Here is a 22,316-nt window from a genome sequence, read left to right as displayed (position 1 = left end):
CCTGGCTCCCTCTCTCCCCCCTCCCCCCTCTTTCTCTCTGTCTCATGTATGAAAATAAATGAAGTCAAGTTTCCCAGCCCTTCTCGTCTGGAGGGGATGAGGGGAATGAGGCAAGCAGCCAGCTGACACTCGCCTGACCCAAGCCATACATCACAAAGGTCACAAGGCTGCCAGGGACAGGTCTAACCTGTGGTCACCAAGACTTCAGGGTTGGAGAGATCTTTGCTGCGGTGGTTGGTTAGGGGTGGACATCACAATCAGAAGAGGAGAAGACCACATAGAATCTGTGGAAGGAAGGAAGGAAGGAAGGAAGGAAGGAAGGAAGGAAGGAAGGAAGGAAGGAAGGAAGGAAGGAAGGAAGGAAGGAAGGAAAGAACTGAGTGCTTACTCTGCCCCAGGCACTGTGCCAGGTGCTTTGCATGTAGAAGTTCAGTTATGACCCAGTGAGGCAGGGATCACAACCTCCATTTCAAAGACAAGAAAACTGAGGCTCAGCGGGTGGAGGAGGTGGTCTCCAGAAGTGTGGTTTTGACCACATACCCAGAAAGTGCCAGCAAGCAGAATATAGACCCCCTGGGTCCTGAGAGGGGAGAGAAAGAGGGCAGAGGCAGAAGACTGGAGAGGTTTAGGGTGGATCTGAGGATGGAGGTAGGCATGAATGGGACTCCAGGTGAGAGTGAGCTGAGCCTGCAGGGGCTCATGGCCATCCATATCTGTGAACTGAAAGGTAAGCCTGGATGCAGGTAAACTGAGTTGCCTCAAGAGGGTGATTTTCAGCTGTCCCCACGACATCTCAGCCATGCCCCTTATCCCACCATTAAATCATACCTCCTGAACCTGGCCCCAAATTTTGCACGTGCCCCACCTTCCCCCGCCACCATCCCAGTAGACTGCTCCGTCAGGCCATGGTCCGGCAGAGCCTCAGAGACTCGGCTGGGTTCGCTCTGCAGCACACATGCTCTCTCCCAAGGCTTGCGCTCTCACTCTTACTTATTTGTTCACTCACTGTGGACCATGCTTGGGCTGGGCTTTCAGAATTCTGTTGCCACAGCCCCTGCCCCTAAGCGCTCCTCATCTAGAGGGGGACATACCAGGTGGTGGGCCCCATGATGGATGGGCAGGGAGTCAGCAAATGAGTCCCATGATGGATTGGCAGGGAGTCAGTTGGCCCGCGAGAGGGCCAACTCTGCCCGGAACATTCAGGGAAGACTGAATTGGGCTTTGAAGAGTGAGTAGGAGTTTGCTTGCCAGACTGAAAAGCAGGGGAAAGATGTTCTAGGTCCCAGAAGTGCACGTGCACATCAGAGATGCAGGCAGCCATCCTATTCACTATCCTTCATTTACCCCAAGCCTCCCTCCACTCCTGTGATCCTGACCCACCAGCTTCTCTCTGTCATTCTCTAGCCCCTTTGCTGCTGCAAGACCTGAAGCCTCTGCCAGGATGCACCAGGGCCACAGGCCCCTCTAGCCTTCCCCGCAGTGTCCTCTGGTAAATATGCTTAGGGACACATGAGCGAACCATAAATTCAGCCTTCTGGGGATGGATTCTGCTGAATAAAAAGCACATTCAGTAGCGAGAATATTTGTTTTTGTTTTCCTTCTCCGAGTAAATGGAAACATGCACTGACCTCACTTTTCTCACAAGTACAGTAGCTTTCCTGAGCGGCCGTCAGGCCTGGGGTGCCAGGAAAAAAGTGGTGGAACATTCAGCATCGGGAACAAGGGCCTCAGTGGCAGCTGTGGCCGGCCAGTGGAATACAGCTGTCAGGCCGCTGACATGAGTTTCCGAGGGGTGGGGAGGATCCTGCCTGGGCCTCCCAGGGGGCCCTGAGCATCGCCAGGATGGGACTTTGAGACTGCTGTCCTCCCAATTCGTTTTCCGCCACTGTGGACAGAGGGTCCCAGGAAGACTGCAGGCTGGAGGAGAGCCTACAGAGGGCCTTGGCTCAGACCTGCGTTTCTGTCCCGGCTTCCATTTCCTGGTTCTGTGGCCCTGACTAGTCATTATCCCTTTCGGAACCTCAGTTTCCTCAACTTCATTCCAACCTCATAGGGTTGTGTAAGTTTTAAATATTTTAAGTATCAAGAAATACTAGTCTTCAGTCCTTCCTGACCACCCCCAACACGTCCAATTTAAATCCCACCTCCTCTGTAATACCCTCCAGACTCAGGGAACTCTTCCACCAGTTTTTTTTTCCCTAAGGCCTTGTGATAATGAGCACCTTTCTATGAGAGCAAGACATTCATCCACCCTCCCATCCATCCACTCGCCCACATCCTGATCTACTCAACCATTCCCCTACCTATCCACCTATTCATCTTCTCACTAACATTTATCACCCACTCGCCCACCCATCCATCCATCTATTCATCCTCTTATCCATTCACCCACTCACCCATCCACCTATCTATCTACCATTCACCCATTTATTACTCACCCATCCATCCATATACCCATCCTCATATCCATTCACCCACTTATCCACCTATCCATCACACACTCATCCATCTACCCATCCACCTAACCATTCACCTACCCATTTACCCATCCATCCATCCATGCATTTGTCCATCCATCCATCCTTCCATTCATCCATTCACCCATTAACCCACTTACTCACTTACCCATTCATCCACTCACTAATCCACCTACCCATCCATCCACTTATCTACCTACCTATCCATCCATCCATTCACTCACCTATCTTTCTCTCTATTCATCCATTTACTTACTCAGTGAACATTTTGAGCAGCTATGTGCTTTCCCATGTTGAGAAGATGTGCTGTTCTGTCTCGTCTGAACTTCATCAGATATAGATACAGTGTGTACTGCCCCCTAGAGACTATGAGATTGTCCTCAGTTTCCTCTACAGCCATGGATGGCAGAAACCATTCATTTGGTTCCAAAAAAACAAAACAAAACAAAACAAAAACCCAAACTAGCTGAAGAAAATGGGAATCTAATGATTTATGTAACTGGGAAGCCAAGGTATAGGTCTAGTTTCAGATGCAGCTTGATCTAGGCTCAAGTGCTATTTCCTTGTGTCTGCATCTCTCAGATCTTTCATCCTCCAAGTAGTAGACATGCTGGCAGCAGCTGCAGCCTCAGCCTCACATCCACCCAGATTCCAGTCCAGAAAGAAAGATCAAAATCTTCTCCGGAAACCACACCTAGACCACATGGGCTGAGAATTGAAGGGAGATAGAACCCTAAGTTAAGTGGGGAGGAAAGTTTAGAATGTGGGAAGGCAAGCACCAAATATCTGCTACACATCCCACATGCAGGCACTGGATCCCCAGGTGAGTGGGAAAGCTCTGCACAGCCCCTAGAGGCTGACACCCAAGAGGAGGCAGCAAACACACAAACTAACAAGTGTCGAAATAAGATCACCTTGGATGGTAATAACCGCTGGAGTGACAAACAGGACAGTGTAGTTAGAGTTCCTGGGGTGAAGTGATCTTAAAGGAATACTCAGGGAAGCTGATATTGAGGTCAGATCTGAAAAATAAGTCATCTGGGCCAAGAGCCGAGACAGAAACATTTCTGGCAGAAGGAATAGCAGGTGCAAAGGCCCTGCAGTGGGAATGTGTTATGCAGGTTCTGAGAACAAAACAAACAAACAAAAAGGGCCAGGGAGCACAGCGGGGAGCATAACCCAAGAAGAAGGTGGAGAGGTTGGAGGGGCTAGATCAGAGAGGCCCTTGCAGGGCTCGATGAGTTTGGATTATATCTCCCCACCAGTGGGTAGCCAGGGAATGCTTTTAATTGAGGAAGAAGATAATCTGATATAATTCTTTTCAGGATCCTTTTCAAAATTTTTTTTCATAAGATATAACCTATACATGGTAAAGTACAAAAGCACATTCTTCTTGGGTGTTCAGCTCAAGGTGTTTTTTCTTATGCATACATTGTTGTACTCACCACCCTGACCAAAGTGGAGAACATCCTCAGCCCCCAGAAGCCTCCCTCTGCCCCTTCCTACTCAAACCTCTTTCCCGTAAGAAGTAACCTCTATTCTGACTTTCATCATCATAGAATAATTTTGTCTATTTTTAAACTGTATGTAAATGGAATCCTACACCATATGTTCTTTTGTGTTGCTCATCACTGTGTGTACTTGACTCTCACGTTTCTGCACATGGCAATGATTCTTCCTTTTTAACTGCTGCATGGTATTCCACTTTTTTTTTACTCCCCTATGCTGGGAGGTGGGCAGTTTTTTTCATAGAATTGTCCTCAGCTTCTTCTTCAGCCAGCATCAGGCTTGCCACAGGATGGAGCAAGCCCCATTTTGGAGGTTGAGCTAAGAATTCACCCAGGATAGGACAAGACAGGTCATCTAGATTGAAACTGCTAAATGTCCTCTCCTCCGGGCCTGACATCTCCCAGGCCCTGGCTGCCCCTCTCACCCACCTCCCTAACAACAAAGTTCAGGTGCTTTCACTTGGCCAGGGAGAAGTTCTAGTAAATGCCAAGCCCCAGAGTCCCTGGTCTCAGAGGGATGTCGCGGGAAATGAGAGGAGCTGTGGCTAGCCGCCAGGCAGTGACTCTACCACCAAAGAATGTGCTCTTGGCCAGGGTCTCCTTCCTCTCTCTTCTTGGCTTTTTCAGGCGGCCAGGAGTTGGCAGGCCCAGGTGCAGATAACGTCGAGAGCCCCAGGCCCTCTTCTGTCATCGCCTCCCCAACGTGAAACTCAAGATCTTGTTTATTTATGAGGAAATTCTGTTCTGCTGCTCTACAAATGGTGTATGGGGGCCAGGGCACATGGAGCGTGGAGCCGGCCCAGCCAGGCCCCAGCATGCTGCATCTCTCTGCTGATGCAAGCTCAGAAGAAGAGCTGGCAGTGACTGGAGGGCTGGCCCAGCACTCCCTGGATGGGGCCGGTGGGTGAGGAATGAGGGGTCCTTCCTTCTCTCAAGCAGCCAGAAACCCCTTGCCTTCCCTAAGAGACCACAGGCACTACCAGCCCAGTGGCTCATCTGATGAACCTGCTGCCAGGCCAGCGCCAACCCTTCTCTGGCACTTACTTCTCCCCCTACCTTCCTGGGAAGGAGGAATGAGACGGTGTATGTCAGTAACTAAGGGATGAGAGAGAGAAAATAAAATCTACCAATTTATTTTATACTAATGTAAACCCACTACATGCCAGGTTTATCCCTGGCACACAATGCATTTACATTAGTCTAGAATAAATCCATTCAGTTGATTGACCAACACTCAATTCAACTCACCAACAGTGCTACCAGGTAGATATGAATGTCCTCATTTTTGATGAGGGGCTAAAGTCCAGGTGATGAAATGACTCATCTAGGAGCATAGAACTGGTAAGCATAAGAGATGTGACTCAAACCACGGCTGGCCCACTCCACGTCTGCCATCTGGATGGGGTTGACTCGAGTGATCACTCAGAAACAGCCAGGGTCCAGCTGCAGCAAACCATAGATGAAATCACTTTATGTCTCACTCTAAATCTCGCCCCATCATGCCTCCCTGCCTCTCAAATGACATGTTCTTTCATAGTACATTCAACAGAGTCACAAGTTACAATGCAGAAGATTACTTGTTTTATTCCACTCCCATTTCAGATGAATCTGATTGAAAAACATGACAGTAGCTGAGCCCACTTGTCCAAATAAGGGTCATTTGCTGAGCCCAAATCTTCTGGTAACATTTCATGTGCATGGGTGGAATTGGTGACCATTGAGTTATGGTGCAGGCACGTTTCTGTGAAAATTGCCCTTTCTTCTGTGCTGCCAGAGCCATAGACCTAAAACAACATAAGGAAACACTTTAAAATGACAGAAGACCACATATATCAGCTATGAAGTAAGTATAAATGGGTAAAATACTTTTATTAAAAGTCAAAGACAGGCTGGGCGTGGTGGCTCAAGCCTGTAATCCCAGCACTTTGGGAGGCTAAGGCGGGTGGATCACGAGGTCAAGAGATTGAGACCATCCTGGTGAACATAGTGAAACCCCATCTCTACTAAAAATACAAAAAATTAGCTGGGCATAGTGGCACGTGCCTATAATCCCAACTACTCAGGATGCTGAGGCAGGAGAATTGCCTGAACCCAGAAGGCAGAGGTTGTGGTGAGCTGAGATCTCGCCATTGCACTCCAGCCTGGGTGACAAGAGGGAAACTCTGTCTCAAAAAAAATAAATAAATAAAAATAAAAAAATAAAAGTCAAAGACTTTAGCTTCAAAACCACAAACAAGTCATTCTTTTGTTTCTCTAAAAGTTTTCAAAATATACCCACATCGAATCCCAAATCTTCCAGTCTGTGACCCTGACTTTGGGGGAGGCATTTATCTAAACCACCAAGATGCCCATCAGTAAAGCTCACATTGCCGAGGACATGACCTCTGGTTATGTGTTTGGAACTGGAACTGACTTTGCCCAGTTATCCCTCTGCTCATCACTGTGCACTTATGAGCAATAGTTTGTGGTCATGGACTTCTCTGAGATGTTTCCACAAATCCCTCTGGTGCTCCTTGTATGAAGTCTTGCTCCCTGTATTGAAGACATATGGCAGAGCCAGCGAAGAATCCAATCGTGTCTCCCTGCTGAAATGAGGCAGAACTTTCCCTTGCCTGTCTTATTGTCTTCATCAGATGCCTGGCTGGGCCAAGGGAGAGTCGAAGACTGTACCATTGCCCACAAAATAGTGGTAAAATGATACAATGCAAACAGCACTTTCAATAAGGAGGAAACTATTAGGATTCCCATTTCACAGCCAAGGAAACTGAGGCACTGCTAGTAAGGGGTGGAGCTGGGATTCAACAAGGTGAACTGGCATCAGCACCCATGATCAGAACCATTCTGCTGTTCCCTGCCAGCTCCTCCCCAGGGCACTGTCTCAAAACATACCCATGCATGGTTCCTCCTGTCCTAGGATAATGTGGGGGTCTCCAGTCTATATGACATCTCTTCTTATCTCAGTCCTTGCATGTGACATACATTGCAGATGTTCGTGTGTGAGCGCCTGAGTCCTTACCTTGACTATGTGCCAGGTCCATTAAGAGATGGTTTATAAGGGTTATCACATGCAACCCCAACCATCACCACCCGCCAAGCACACATTGCAAAGGGCATCCTAACAGGCCCCCTGTGAGCAGTGAGGTCACTTGGCCCAGAGTCACTTGGCCACTTGGCTGAACTTGGAGAGCCTCTCACTCAGGACCTTGTTCTTTCCACACTTCTTGTGGCTTCTAGCTCCTTTCTTCCAAGTGAGATCAATGCACAACAATAGCAATAAAAGTTCAGCAACAATACAGCCCCTCCCTTGAGAGAAAGGAGCCCTTCCCCAGAACTGGAGTGATGACCAGTTCTCTGGACTTTCCTTCCAAGAGCAGAAGGAGCCAGAACATCTTGACTATGGCTTTAGCCATCTTGTCTGACTCTGAGTTGGTAACTGCAGTGCTTCCTCCCGGCCCACTGCCCACCCCAGGAGCATGCATCCCCTGGTCCCTTCCCCAATACCAGAGCCATCTTTCTCACGTGTGGATCTGCTGTTGTCTCCCCTCCTCAGAAAACCTCAGGGGCTCCTTAGCACCCTTTCCCTCTCTGTGTAAGACAGCTGAAGGTGCCCTCTTTCAGCACACCTAACTTGCTGAGACATCCATGCAGTGGATGCTTCATATACTCCTTCACAAATTGAGTGAGCCCGCCTGGGAGCTGGGGATAAAGAGGTAAATAAAACTAGTAATAGCAAATATCAGGCACAGGATAGCCACTCCCCAGTACTGTTGTCACTGGCCATGTGGGGTTATTGAGCACTTGAAATGTAGCTAACGCTGCTAAGAAACTAAACTTTTAATTTTAAAAATTAATTTAAATGTAATAGCTGGGCCAGGTGCAGTAGCTCACACCTCTAATCCCCAGCAGTTTGGGAGGATCAGGAGGTCAGGTGGATCACCTGAGGTCAGGAGTTCAAGACCACCTGGCCAACATGGTGAAACCCCATCTCTACTAAAAATACAAAAATTATCTGGGTGTGGTGATAAGCACCTGCAATCCCCGCTATTCAGGAGACTGAGGCAGGAGAATCACCTGAATTCAGGAGGTGGAAGTTGCAGTGAGCTGAGATTGCACCACTGCACTCAGCCTGGGTGACAGAACAAGACTCCGTCTCAAATAAATAAATAAATGCAACAGTTGATAATTTCATTATTGGAAAATTTTACATAAGTTTGGGACAACTTAAGTATGTGAATCTTCTTTTCCAACTATACATTTTATAAAATCTTAATAGACACCAAGCATTTCTAATAAAAGCCTAGCACCTGAATTGAGATGTGAGTGTAATATACATGCTGGATTTCAAAAGCTCCAGACTGAAAAAAATAATGGAAAATATTTCATTGATAACTGTATATAGATTGTAGGTTGAAATGATATTTGAATATATCATGTTACAATATATTATTAAAATTAATTTATCTGTCTATTCATTTTTGAATGCGGCTACTGGAAACTTTTAAATTATATGTGTGTCCCATTAAAATTAGATTGGCCTGTGCTGCTGTAGACAGATTACTCTGGGTGGCCACTACTAATCAATCAGAGGTGGCACATTGAGGTCAAATATGTTTGCCATCCTTGGAGAAGAGATGGTGCCTGCTTAGCAGAACTCGCAGGGCAGTAGAAGAGCTGGCCCACTATCACGTAGGAAGAGATGCACAGGTTTTGCCACAGCAGAACATTGGATTGATTGGCTCTGCCTAGCAGGAAGTCTAGGAAAACATTTTAGGGGGTGGCATTTGAATGAATGAGGAAGGGCATTCCAAGACAACAGAACAGCCCCAGCAAAGGCAAGGAGGTGAGTGCATGCAGAGCAGGTGGCTGGATGGGCAGCTGTTTAATGGGGCTGCAGCCTAGAGCTCCATGGGAGGACTATTTGGAGATGCCTGAAGTCTGCTCTTACGTACTGAAGGCCCAGGGCCTCCACTTCATTTATTCCCCTGCTTGTTCCCCTTCTAACTTCCCAGCCTTTGATGAAGCTGGAGACAGAGACTAAAGTGCAGACAGGAGCAAATCCCAAAGCTTTGAAAAACAGAAAAGCCCTCAAATACTGAAAGCAGGTCACAGACAGCTAGGGTGGGAACGAGTTCATTGGTAGGAGTCAAGCTGGAGTGCCCTCTGAGGCTCACATTTTGGCTCCATCGTGATTTTTATTCATTGATCCATTTATTCATTCAATGTTTATTAAGCACCTACTAGGGACAGTGAGTTATGGAGACTGCAAAAGCAAAGTCCTAACTCCACTGGTTTACAAAGGTTGGGCAGTCAAGACATGCTCATTAAACATTTAACTAATGCTGCAAATGAACATAGGACAAATCTGGTGTAAAGTAAGGGCTCAATAAATACTTTCCAAGGTGTGCACAAGGATGTTCATTGTACTATTGTTTATAAAAGCATAAACTAGAAACAACTTAAGCTTCCATCAGTAGGGAAGTAGTTAATAAACTATGACATATCACCATTAAGTGTTTCTCTTCTGCTGAGAGGGTAGATAGGTGGATGGATGGGTGGATGGATGGATGGCTAAATGAATGGATGGACAGAGGAAGGATGGGTAGAAATTCAGAAGAGGGGAAGAGAAAAAGGTGAAGTAGGAAGGTTAGAGAAGGTGTCGCGGAGAAGGTAATGTGGGAGAAAATGTCTGGCCCATAATACATAGTCAATTCCCCAGGTCATCTAGTAAAATAAACCCCTCCCACCCAAAGATTCCTAAGAGTGTCCCTCTATGCCTGTGAATGCATCTCCTCCACAGTGCCCTGGCTGCACTCCCGTCATCTGTGGTAGCTGCACTTAAACACTGTGATGCCAAAATTTCATGGAGGTTTGTGGCAACAATGGGGAGAACAGCCCTCTCCCTCTTTGAGTCCTACAGCAAGGCTTCCTGGACCCCAGCGTATTATAGAACTTTCCATTCTACCAGCATAGTCTGCTGCTAGCTTGTTGCTGAACCCAGATATGAATCCATGGGCTTGGGCTTGTACAAGGATAAATTCAAGGAGTCATGCCTATTTCCTTCTTGGGACTTCCCAGGTCAGCCCTCTATGCCCAAGTCCTTCTTAACTTCTTATTCTCTCCAGGAAATGCCACATCCCTCCTGTACATCATGTCTGGTTCAGCATGCTCAAAGGCATGTCTGATTTCCATGCAAAGTGAGTCAGTTCTACCCCTCCATCCACCTCGTCCTGCCACATCCACACATACGTGTGTACATACACGCTCACTCATGTGATTTAATCAGCAAACTGACGTTTGGGAATTGGTAAAAGGAATGGTCCTTAAGATGAAACTCTTCTCACACTGAGAAGATACCATAAGCAGCTCCCTCCTGCCTCTGGTTCTCAAAAAGAAAGGATCATCTCTCCTCCACCCAAGCACCCTAACCAGATTCTACAGGGAGGGGGATTCCTCTGTCTTGTGACTATTCCTACCCCTGCTCTCCTCTAACACGGAGGACAAAGCCGAGCACACCTCTCCTTCCTGTCCACTAAGTACAGGCCTTGGTGCCTCCTACATGAGCCTCATCCTACTCAACCATTTGCAGCCCCTGGGCTGTGGGGAACCAGGACAATTCTGAGCTTTGACCTTCCGAAAGATTCTCAACAGACATCAACTTGCTATATTCTCAAGTCGACACTGAGAGGTGCCAAAGGGAAGATTTTCATGCCCATTTCACAAATGAAGACCCCGAAGCCTTGGCTGTGGAGCTTGTGCTTAAAGAAATAGTAGAGACCATCAGAGTGTGTTCCTGGGGTTACCCTCACCTGTTCATCCCTGAGGATATGAAGACCCACTTCTTAAGGATCAGGGCGGGGCTGGTTTTCTGAAGGCTGAGGATTGTAGTAGAAAGAGCACTGGCTTGGGAGCCAGCTAAGCCTGGGTCAAAATCCTGCCTCTAGCAACAGTTCCTGGGTGGCCTTAGCTAAATCATACCTGGCCCTGTGGAGATCACACCACCACACCACCACCATCACCACCACCACACCCACACATATAACACAGAGAGGGAGCAAGGATGTCCTCAGGAAATACCTTAAGGAGCAACTCAAAAACCAGGTTTATAAAAGCCACACACCTAGATGTGGGTGGTTTTTGTGTTAGCATCAGAGATCATATGGTACCCAGAATTCCAAAGGAGAACCATTGCCAGGAAGGCTGTGGGAGCTCCTAGAATGACCACACTTGAAAGTTGTAATGAACTATAGGTAACCTGGGGCTACCCAACATTTATTTATCCTCTGTATGAATACCCTAAATCCCTCAGAGAATCACCACTCCCCCTTTGTATGGAGTCTTGGTGGAAACTCAGGGGCTAACTAACCATTAAAGCCAAAGGAGTATATCCTTTATTTTGTACACCTGATATGGTGAACAAAATTCCCTCAGCCAGAGGGAACCTCCTTCTGAATCTTTGCATCTTGATACCGCAAAAAAAGGAGGATGGCCAGAGGACACTCACCATTGCAGCAGTGGCTGACTTTACAGGGCCTGCTGCAAGGTGGTTGTTATGGTTCCTGAAGATGCCTGAGATGCCAAACCACCTTCCTTTCTAAGCCTGCTCCTCCTACATCCCACCAATTTTGTGGTTCTTCAGCATCCTTCCAGTGGCTACCCAGCCAGCACTGTTAGCCAGTCCTAGCTTCTGTTGCTTGCAGTCACCAAGCTCTGAGAGAGTCAGATACAGAGTAGGCATTCAGTAAGTATTTGTTGAATGAATGCAGGAATGAATGAGAAAATGAATGTCAGTGTAATGCATGTATGTATGAATGAATGAAAAAATATAATAATGAATGAAAAAAGGAAGCTCCTGCTTGCTTCTCCACGTGCTTATCTCACCACACTTCCCATGCTCTGTCAACAGCTGCAAGGAGCTTTCTTCTGCTGCCTCGATGTTCCAGGCTCCCTCCCTCTACAGGGACGTGGCATGTGCTGTACCCTCTCCTGCGATGATCATTCCTCTATTTACCTTTTTTTTTTCTGAGACAGGATCTTGCTCTGTTGCCTAGGCTGGAGCACAGTGGTGCAATCCTGGCTCACTGCAGCCTTGACCTGCTGGGCTCAAGCAATCCTCCCGTGTAGCTGAGACTACAGATGCATACCACCATGCCTGGCTAATTTTTTTATTTTTCATTTTCTGTAGAGACAGGGTCTTGCCATGTTGCCCAGGTTGGTATCAAATTCTTGGGCTCAAGCTATCCTCCCACCTCAGCCTCCCAAAGTGCTGGGATTACAGGCATGAGCCACTGTGCCTGGCTTTCCCTTTACTTTAATAACTGTTCATCTTCATACTCAGTCATTTACCTAGAGAAGCACCTGGCCTCTCAGAGTCCCACCAGGTTGTGCCTTGTTATAATCTCCCTCCTAGACCACTCAGTAGACTAAACAACTTTTTGTGCCATTATTTCATTAATGCCTAAATCTACCTAGACTCTAATCTAGGGAAGGCAAGGACAATGTGTGCTCTACTTAATACTGTATCTTCAGATCTATCCCAATGCTTTGAGGCAGAAAGTGTTCAGTAAATACATGGTACCTAAATAATGAAGGTGTGTGCCTCTTTGAAGGAGAGGACAGGAGATCCTGACCTCAACAAGCAGTGAGTAAATGCCTGTTATTGAATTTAACTTGACAGCTCAATCCTGGGCACATGGTCAGTTCTTGGAGATTATTTAGGAGCACTAAGGGAGCCTGAGATGGAGATGAGGGAGGGAAGTGGTCATAAGAAACCTGGAAAGAAAATGGCTCAGTGACCCAAGTGTCCTGGTGCTCAGGATGCTGCCTGCTCTCTCAGGCATTAGAAAACCTGCTTCGAATATTCAGCAGACTCTACATCCCCCCACCCCCAGAAAGCAAAGAGAGTCCACAGGAAAACAGCACCTTAACCCTCTTTGCTGGATCCCTGGAGAATCATCTGTCCAGTTCTGTTGGGTCTGAGGGAGGCCTCCAATTGGAAAAGGGCCACATGGTCTGGTCTACTGCCTTACTGTGGGGTCACAAACACCTAAGCAGGACCCCAAGGCCCAAGGCCCAGTGTCTGGGCACCTGCCTGTCTCCCCATTGCCTCCTCTCCCAGCTGGGTGACTCATCTCTTCTTGGACCTTGGCACCTCTGGTTGACATCAGGAGCAGTCGATGAAGTCACATGCTCCTGAAAACCAATTCCCCAAATGCCAGAGGAGGAGGAGGCAGGCCCAGGGAGTGGGAGCACAGACAAGAAGAAAATCCAGGGTTCTCAATATTTTAAAATTTTGAAAGAAAATGAGTGAATTCAAGTTGGCTGCTAGTAATTTAATGACGAGGCTGTTTTCTCTCTGGTACCTCATAAATAACTTCTGATTTAAAGTTTCCAAAGAATTGACAGATCACTTCAAAAGACCTCACCGGAGAGGAAATGAGCTTCTCCCTCCATGCCCTGCCTGCTCAGGTGAGGGCTGAGATCACCAGCTGGAGGGGTTCATCAGGGGTGTGGTCCGACCGACTCACTGGCAACTGACAGACATACTGACTGTCTGAGGAGCTAACCGGCCAGCAAGCTCATGGAGAGACTGATCAACGGGCTGACAGGTTGGTGAAATAACCAAAGGATGGTCGAGCCAATGGCATGGTTGATACACCAATGAAGGGACTGACTGCCCAATAGACGGACAGTTGGACTAATGGCCAGCCCTCAGACCAACTGATAGACCGATGGATCAATTTGCCTGTGAGCCAGTGGATTGTAAGGCTAACCTGTCTACTTCCCTCAAATTTAGTTAGCCAGCTGACCTACAGACCAACAGGTTGATGAACTAACCTTCCTAGAACTAACAGGAGAATATGGAAAAGATGGGATCATCTAGCAGATGGACAGGACAAGCAACCATTGACCTACACATGTGTCAGAGCAAATTCAGATTGCCAGGACTACACACAGTGAGGAATGTTTTCAAAAGAAGATCATATGCAATAAGAAAGTGGTAGCAAATGCAAAAAAAAAAACATTAAAAATTAACTAGACTAAAATGTTTACTATGTGGTGGGGAAGGGAGAGGATCCTGGTGATCATACTGGAGGTAACCTGACATTTCTGACATCCAGAGTTGTATGAAGAGGTTGGGAGATTCCAGATGTGGCTTTTGCTATTGAGGTCTCGCTTGTGGTGTCGAATCAAATAAGCAAATGAGCAAGTGAGTTCAGCCATGGCCTCTCTTTAACATTCTTCTGGCCCCTTCTCTATGTTCCCATCATGAACACAGCAGACTCATTTTTTCTCCTGAGGTCATAGATTTGGGGTCATAAAATGAAGTTACAGTGGTGTTCTGGTTATAGAATTATGGTTGATTATTTTTTCTTTCATTTTCTAATTATATCTTAGTGGAAATATGTAGTGGAGCTACATTATTTTGCAATAAAAATGCACTTTTTTTTTTTTGAGATGGAGTTTCACTCTTGTTACCCAGGCTGGAGTGCAATGGCACGATCTCGGCTCACTGCAACCTCCACCTCCTGGGTTCAGGCAATTCTCCTGCCTCAGCCTCCTGAGTAGCTGGGATTACAGGCATGCACCACCATGCCCAGCTAATTTTTTGTATTTTTAGTAGAGACGGGGTTTCACCATGTTGACCAGGATGGTCTCGATCTCTTGACCTCGTGATCCACCCGCTTCAGCCTCCCAAAGTGCTGGGTTTACAGGCGTGAGCCACCGCGCCAGGCTGCACATTTATAATTTTAGAAGGAAAAGTAAAAACAAATTTGAACCCTACTTCTCTTTTGTTCCATATCCAAAAAGGATTTCTTGATTTATGGATCCCAGGAGTCTTCAAGACCTGCCTCTCCTTACTTTTTGATGTCAGAATGGTTTAATGAATACCAGTCCTTTCTCTCTTTTTCCTAGATTACTAGAACATGCTTTGCAGCCTTTCCCTGTTCAAGTTTGTCCTTCATGCAGATGCTAGAAGCATTCCCACTATATTTTTCCTTTTTGGTCCAGGCACTGTGGCTCATTACGCCTGTAATCCAAGCATTTTGGGAGGCCAAGGTGAGTGAATCATGAGGTCAGGAGTTCAAGAACAGCCTGGCCAACTTGATGAAACCCTGTTTCTACTGAAAATTCAAAAAATTAGCAGGGCATGGTGGCATACATCTGTAATCCCAGGTACTCAGGAGGCTGAGGCAAGAGAATTGCTTGAACCACAACCTGGGAGGCAGAGGTTGCAGTGACCCAAAATCGTGCCAATGCCCTCCAGCCTGGGCTACAGAGCACAACTCCTTCTCAAAAAAAAAAAAAAAAAAAAAGATTTCCACTATATCCAGTATATTTTTCCTTCTTAAGAATTTCCAGGAGCTGCCAGGAACTTATTTAATTCTAAACTTAAACTTTTTAGAATTTGACTTTTTAAATTCCAAACCAGAATCAGTGGACTTTGGATAACTGTGTCCCCTTGCACACCTTCTCCCCATATCCACATGCGCACAGGCACGCACAAGCACACGCACACAGACCCGACCGACCTCCCCACCCCAACTTTTGTGATGCTCAGTGCTTATCTGAATTCTTGGTTCAGTTATACATCTCACAGTTTTCCCTCAGGCCAGAATGAAAATCCCACACCCAACATGTGTCCGCCATCACTCTGATAAACTTGTTCATTTGTCCATGAAAAGTATTCACTAAACACTCAGTATTTACCCACTGTTGTAGGCATTGTGGAATCTCTAAGAAGAGCAGAGAGAAGGGTGCCAACATTTATTGAGTGCTTAGTGTATCAAGCATTGTATTCACATAGGTGATCTTTTAGTGTCCTCAGTGAAGTATTTTCCCCATTTTGAGGATGGGAAAACTGAAAAAGAAAGCTCAGCCTAAGGTTACATCACTAGAAAGCAACAGATGGAGCTAACTCCAGCACCTTTGCCTTCTCATCCAGTTGGGAAAGCCAGACCATGTTTTCCACACACTTATCCACTTGCATATTCATTCATTCATTCATGCATGCATGCATTCATTTAGCAGGCATTTATTGAGAATCTATTCTCTACCAGGGCAATACCGTATGCTGAGAATATAATGCTGAATAAGACGGTGATAATCCATGTTTTCATGGAGCTTACTGTTTAGTAAAGGAGACAGACCAAAATTTAAAATCTATCTACCATCCATATTCCAATTTTCAACTAGGAAGGAACCAACAGATAGAGAATAACATGGACAAATGAACTTAGATTTTATAACGTCTACCATTTATATTGCTTTACAATTTTAAAAGCCCCTTGCAAACTTTATGTGGCACCAATTCTTGAAGGGCAAGATACTATAGGAAAATTGAAGGGCAACATAATTTATGAGTGCAGGCACCTGGAACCAGGTCTGGAGTCTGCAAAGCTGTTCCTTCTGCAGCCTGGATATGCAGGGCCATAGCTAAACAAAGGAGACAGCACAGGTTTGAAACTAGTAGGGCAGCCTTCAACGGCATGATGAGGCTTAGAATTGAATGAGGGCTGGAGATGGATCAGGAGGGAAGGAAGCAAATGCAGTTTAGGTTTCCAGGACTGAATTGAGGCATGCTCATCCAAAAGCTTCTTGGAAGATCCCAGCTGTGTGAAGATATAAAGGCTTCTCCAAATAAACAGAGCCACCAAAAAATCCAGAGAAAAAAATGTTTGAAAATAGAATTCTTAATAATGCCAAGGTCAAATTATTTCTGACTTGAGACAATCAAAATAAAATTATAAATTGCTTATAAGATTTGCAAACATGACCAACAACATGCTCTGGGATTTTGGAAAGATGAAGAAAAGCAAGCACCTTGTTATCTCGAGACCTGTGCTACTCAGCACAGATGACAGCAAGAACCACAAACAGTCTTGCCTGGGCCCAGAAGTTTCCCCTTGTGGAAGCTGGGATTCTGGGCCCATCTGTATCTTTCACTTATCTTCCAACTGCTAGTTCATGACCTGCTGTGAGGCTCTCTTCCTTCTATGAAGTCCTGGCAAGAACACAGGCTTGGGGATTCCCACTCCGAATCTGCCACTGACACATTATGTGGTCTTGGGTAGGGTCCCCAGACTCTCTGGGTTTCCATTTTCTGCAAAATGAGAAGAATCATAACTACCTTTTGGGTTTCTGATGAGGATCAAGGTTGTTGTTTTCTGCTCTGTGGTAGATGTTGGCTGTTTTCATCTACTTGTCTCCCTCGTCTTCTGTCAAGAACCTCTGCCTTGCCCTTGGAGAACTGCTCCTTCCCCATTCTCAAGCCATGTTGATTTCATTGGGGTTGACCCCACCTCCAGGCTTCCAGAATGGATACACAATACTGCTTGGCATATGACCCAAGTATTATAGAATACATTCAATGAAATGCAGTCCTAGGGTTTATATTGGAATCCTTGGGCAGGAGTCCTCTTTTTGCTAAGGTGCTGAGCTGGTGAGAGGTAGTCCTGAAGCTGGGCCGCCATCCTCCCATCACAACAGAGCCTGCCTGAAGGTGGATTCAAACTAAAAGAGAATAAATTTAAGAAATGTTAAGAGATTAGCTGGGCAGCTGGATTCAGCCATATCTGAAGGCATTCACTCCTATTAGTAGGCTCCTTTGTTCATGTATTACGACAGATTGCAGACTTTGAAGTGCTCTCGCAAGATTTGGATCTCTTCCTAAGCCAGTGCTCACCAAGGAGAAAGCCATGTTCAGTTTGAGTGCCAAGATTGTAAAGCCCAAAGGCAAGAAGGCAGACGAGTTCGAGTCCGGCATCTCCCAGGCTCTTCTGGAGCTGGAGATTAACTCGGACCTCAAGGCTCGGCTCATGGAGCTGAATATTACAGCTGCCAAGAAAATTGGAGTTGATGGCAGTCGGTCAGAAAGCTATCATAATCTTTGTTCCCATTCCTCAAGAAAATCTTTCCAGAAAATCCAAGTCCAGCTGGTATGTGAATTGGAGAAAAAGTTCAGTGGGAAGCATGTTGTCTTTATTGCTCAGAGGAGAATTCTCCCCAAGCCAACTTAAAAAAGCCATACAAAAAATAAGCAGGAGCCGTACACTGACAGCTGTGCACCAGGCAATCCTTGAGGACTTGGTCTTCCCAAGCGAAACTGTGGGCAAGAGAATTCACGTGAAACTGGATGGCAGCAGCTCATACAGGTTCATTTGGACAAAGCACAGCAGAACAATGTGGAACACAAGGTTGAAACTTTTTCTGGGGTCTCTATAAGAAGCTCAAAGGCAAAGACATTAGTATTGAATTCCTAGAGTTTCAAGTGTAAACCAAATGACTGAATAAAATACGTATTCACAGTTAAAAAAAAAAGACTGATTGAGTTAGTGTCTGTCCTTGCCATCTGAAGAGTCCTGACTAATGTGCTATCCTAGGAAGAGATCTCCGTGGACTGGGATACTGGTTAACATGTTGGGCAGTTTGTAGTCTCCAAGAATCCTGTCTACATGGGTTGGTAGAGACTGGGGAAGAGGCTCAAGGACTCAGGACCTTGACACTGCCCAGGAAGGGAAGTTAGAAATAATAAAGAAGAAAACGGTCCCCAAGGTCTACAAGTGCCGGATTGAAATAGTTACTACCATCTAGTGAGACCTATGACGTGCCAGATGTGCTAAAGACATACTCATTCATTCAACATGTATTTCACAGGGTCTACTGTGCTCCCCGCACTGTTCTAGAGAGCTTCAATTCTACTGCGAGACCTGAGCCTAACTCTGCCAGGTAAGTACAATGAGTCCCATTTCACAGATGAGGAAAGTCACAGCTCTGGACAAGGATGAATTCAGGATTCTAACTTGAGCCTGTCTGACTTCAAAGCCCGTGCCTTTGTCAGCACTCCAGGCCACCCTTTCTATAAATTCTGCACTCTGGAAACATTGCCTGATTCACGTCTTTGCCTGAGATGGGAATCAAGGAGTCAGGGCTCCCATACACAGCCTCTGGTTCAAGAGTCAGGACCCACAGCGTCTCATGAGGCGCTTGGCCATGTTTATGCTGCTCGTCAGACAAGCCTGAGTGTGTCTGCCCAAATGGACTGTGAGTTGCGTGATGGAGTTTGGAGGTTTTGTCTGAGGACCCTCCGACAGCCAGAGGAACTGGCAGAGGGCTGAATTTGGCTACCCCGCCCAGCCTTGCCTTCTCAGTTCACCCACAATCCTATGTTCAAATGTACCCCATCTATCCAACCTCACCCCCATTTTGGGAAGATACCATTGGCAAGATCACAGAGTCAGAAGGACCTGGATTGAATGCTGCAGTAGTAGGTGGTGAAGATGGTTTCACTCCTCTGTGCCTCATTTTCCCCACCTGAACAGTGGGAACAACAGGACCCTCATAGGCTTGCTATAGGAACTAGACAGACAGATGGATGTCTACATGTTTCTAGAACTACATCTAGCTACTGTAGGCTTTTTTTTTTAACTTTTTTTTTAGATGGAGTCTGGTTTTCTTGCTCAGGCTGGAGTGCAGTGGCACAATCTCAGCTCACTGCAGCCTCTGCCTCCTGGGTTCAAGCCATTCTCCTGTGTCAGCCTCCCGAGTTGCTGGGATTACGAGTGTACACCACCATGCCCACTAATTTTTGTATTTTTAGTAGAAACAGGGTTTCACTGTGTTGGCCAGGCTGGTCTCAAACTCCTGGCCTCAAGTCATTCGCCCACCTCAGCCTCCCAAAGTGCTGGGATTACAGGTGTGAGCCACTGCGCCTGGTCATACGGTAGGTCTTTGATGAGCCTGAGTTATCTTTCTTGCCCATAGCAGCCCTCTCCCCTGTCACTGCCTGGCCTACCTGGGCATCTGCCTCCACCCACCGGCTCAGTCACCTACCCCTCAATCTAGCCCTAATGACTTTTGCAGCCCATCCCTGGTGGCAGTAGAAGAGAGGCCAGAGACTCCCAGGGTCCCTGGGCTTTTTAATCAGCCTCTGTGAGGGCTGTAAGTGATTCGGCCTGCAAGTGATTTGACACTGGGCACAACAACAAACAGGCCTGCAGGGAATCACTTCAGTAGAGAGATGTTGGCATGTTTCTATAGCAACTCAGGAAAATATTTCATGCAAAAGTCCATATGCTGTAACATAAAGGGAGTCCCAGCCAATAATCAAATTATAACAAGTTATAAATTAATCCTAATTTGCAAGCTTTATTTTACCAAACCACAAAATACACACACACACACACACATGTGCATGCACCTATACGTATTTACACACACAATAAATATATATATATCCTTATACACGTGCACACACATGTGTGTGCAGTCGAGACAATAGCAATGCACTTGTGGCTGGGTTGTCTCATCTCATGGTGCTGACTAATCAGCAGGCAGAACATTCATCTGGAGGCTGAATGAGGTGACCCAAGCAAGTAGACAGCAGTGACCTCCAAGGCCACTGTTAAAAGCAGAGACAAACTCAGCTATCGTGTGAGCCAGAGCTGGAACCTTTTCTTTAATTGTGTTGGTTTCTCCTGAGGAAAAAAAATATCTTTTTTGTTCCTGACGTCTTTATAAAGAGACATTTGTATTGATTCATCGGTATAAAATGCTTTGTAGAGGCTATCAAAGTGGAAAAAACAACGTGATAATTTGCATTGTGATGCTTTTAATTTTATGTGTTGTCAACACTTCAAAGTGCGCCGGAGTTCTGCTTGGGAGAGCTGGGACATCTCTCTTTGCACGTCGTAGCTGGGCTGCAACTGTCTGCAACTCTAGAGTCTCTTGCATGACGCCCATTCTGGCTTCAGATCTCTCCTCTTTTTCTTTCTTTGTTTTTTTTTTTTTCATTCTCTGCTTTCTATGTCTGCTCTGCAAAACTCATGTGGCCTGGAAAAATAAAAAGGGTGGTGGTGAGTGGGAGGGAGTGGGGTTAAGTGAGAGCAAGATGTATAGCATCCTCTTCCTCTTAGACAAAGAAAGAGTTGGCTTCCCAGCCAAGAACCTCCCATAGCATCTCATGGAGAAGGGCTGGAAACTGTGCCCTCACCCTGATCCCAAAGAAGAGTCACGACTATTTGTCACCATCCTTCGAGCTACACACTGTGCCAAGGGCTTGCATTGTGCCACTTAATCCTGACCTCAACCCCTTGAAGAAGGGGGTATTTTTACCTGCATTTTCTTTTATATTTCATTCATAACTGGGGCCCAGAAAGGTGGATGAATTGCTCAAGGTTCCCCAGCTGGGAAGCTGTACAATCAGAACTTATAGTCAGTTTTGGCTGATTCTACTGCCTGGGCTGCTTCTGCATGCCTAGAAAGACACAAACAGGCTGTCCCCAAGAGAGTCATGTCCTATAGTTGATCTACCTCCGAAAGTTAAATCGGAAAGCTGCATCAGATCCCCAGTTTTAACCCAGATGTGCATGTGGACTTCAGACACATTCATTGTCCTCTCTGAATCTCACAACATTCCAAGGCAGATAGAGTAACCCCTATTTCACAGATGAGCATGTAGAGACTCAGACAGCTCAAGACCCTTTCCCAGGGTAACACAGTAGAGAAGCCAGACCTCAAAGCCCATTACCCACTGAGACCCCGGTGCCTGTTTCCCTCTGGATAGTCATTGCCTAGGCTCGATGGTAAGCTTCTGCAGGCTGAGGAGGGCCAGTCACCCACATCTGAGCCATCCGTGGGGCTGAGTGCAGATTTGGCTTGCTTTTTGAGAGTGTGTCGACTTGATGAAACACAGCAGAGGCGGAGCCCAGACAGAAGGGTCAGCAAGGGGAAGAGGGCAGGAACACCCTGTTACCAGATCTGGAGAAGAAATGGAAAGTGAAATACTTGGAAAATGACTTCGGCCTGCCTGGAGGAAAGTGTGTCGGGATGTTTCCAAAGGCCTGGATGAGCAAGACTTTTCCCCACCCACTCCCACACCTCGCTAGAGGGGCAGGGGCGTGTGCAAAAGAGGCTGCTTCTGGCCTGAGTCCCTGGAGTTCAGGTCACTTCCAGGGACAGTCCCTGAAGAGCCAGGCAATGTTCTCCCTGAGGCCCCCAAACCTGCAAGGAAGGCCCCTGAGGCTTGCTGACCCTGCTCTGCCCTCCTGGAAGGTCAGGAGTTTCAGCTGCAGCATCTTAGGTCCCCACCATCCAAATCTTTCCCTGTGGATCCAGAAAGGCCCTCCCAGCCAGGGTGACTCTGTTTGGAATCAGCATCCAAGACCTTCCATCAGACCTGTTGAGTTAGGGCCTTGGAATGGGGAGCTTGCAGCTGCAGAAGAGGCCATGATCTATCCACTAAGTACATTTGCAAGAACAGCCCCACGTTGGCCTCCAATTCAGGCATCATTAGGGATAAGCCCATCAGGAAATTTGACTCAACAGACCAGGC

At 46.6% G+C, this 22,316-nt stretch overlaps 1 pseudogene; it reads left to right on the top strand.

Annotated features, from left to right (window-relative positions):
* Positions 1-17,682: 17,682 nt before the first annotated feature.
* LOC100415668 (small ribosomal subunit protein eS7 pseudogene) lies at positions 17,683-18,260 on the top strand (annotated as a pseudogene).
* The last annotated feature ends 4,056 nt before the right edge of the window (positions 18,261-22,316 follow it).

The sequence above is a fragment of the Callithrix jacchus genome, chromosome 2, assembly GCF_049354715.1.
Source record: "Callithrix jacchus isolate 240 chromosome 2, calJac240_pri, whole genome shotgun sequence".
In the NCBI taxonomy this organism is placed as follows: Eukaryota; Metazoa; Chordata; class Mammalia; order Primates; family Cebidae; genus Callithrix; species Callithrix jacchus.
The sequence above is the reverse complement of the archived record's forward strand: the minus strand, read 5'-3'. Positions and strand labels throughout refer to the sequence as shown.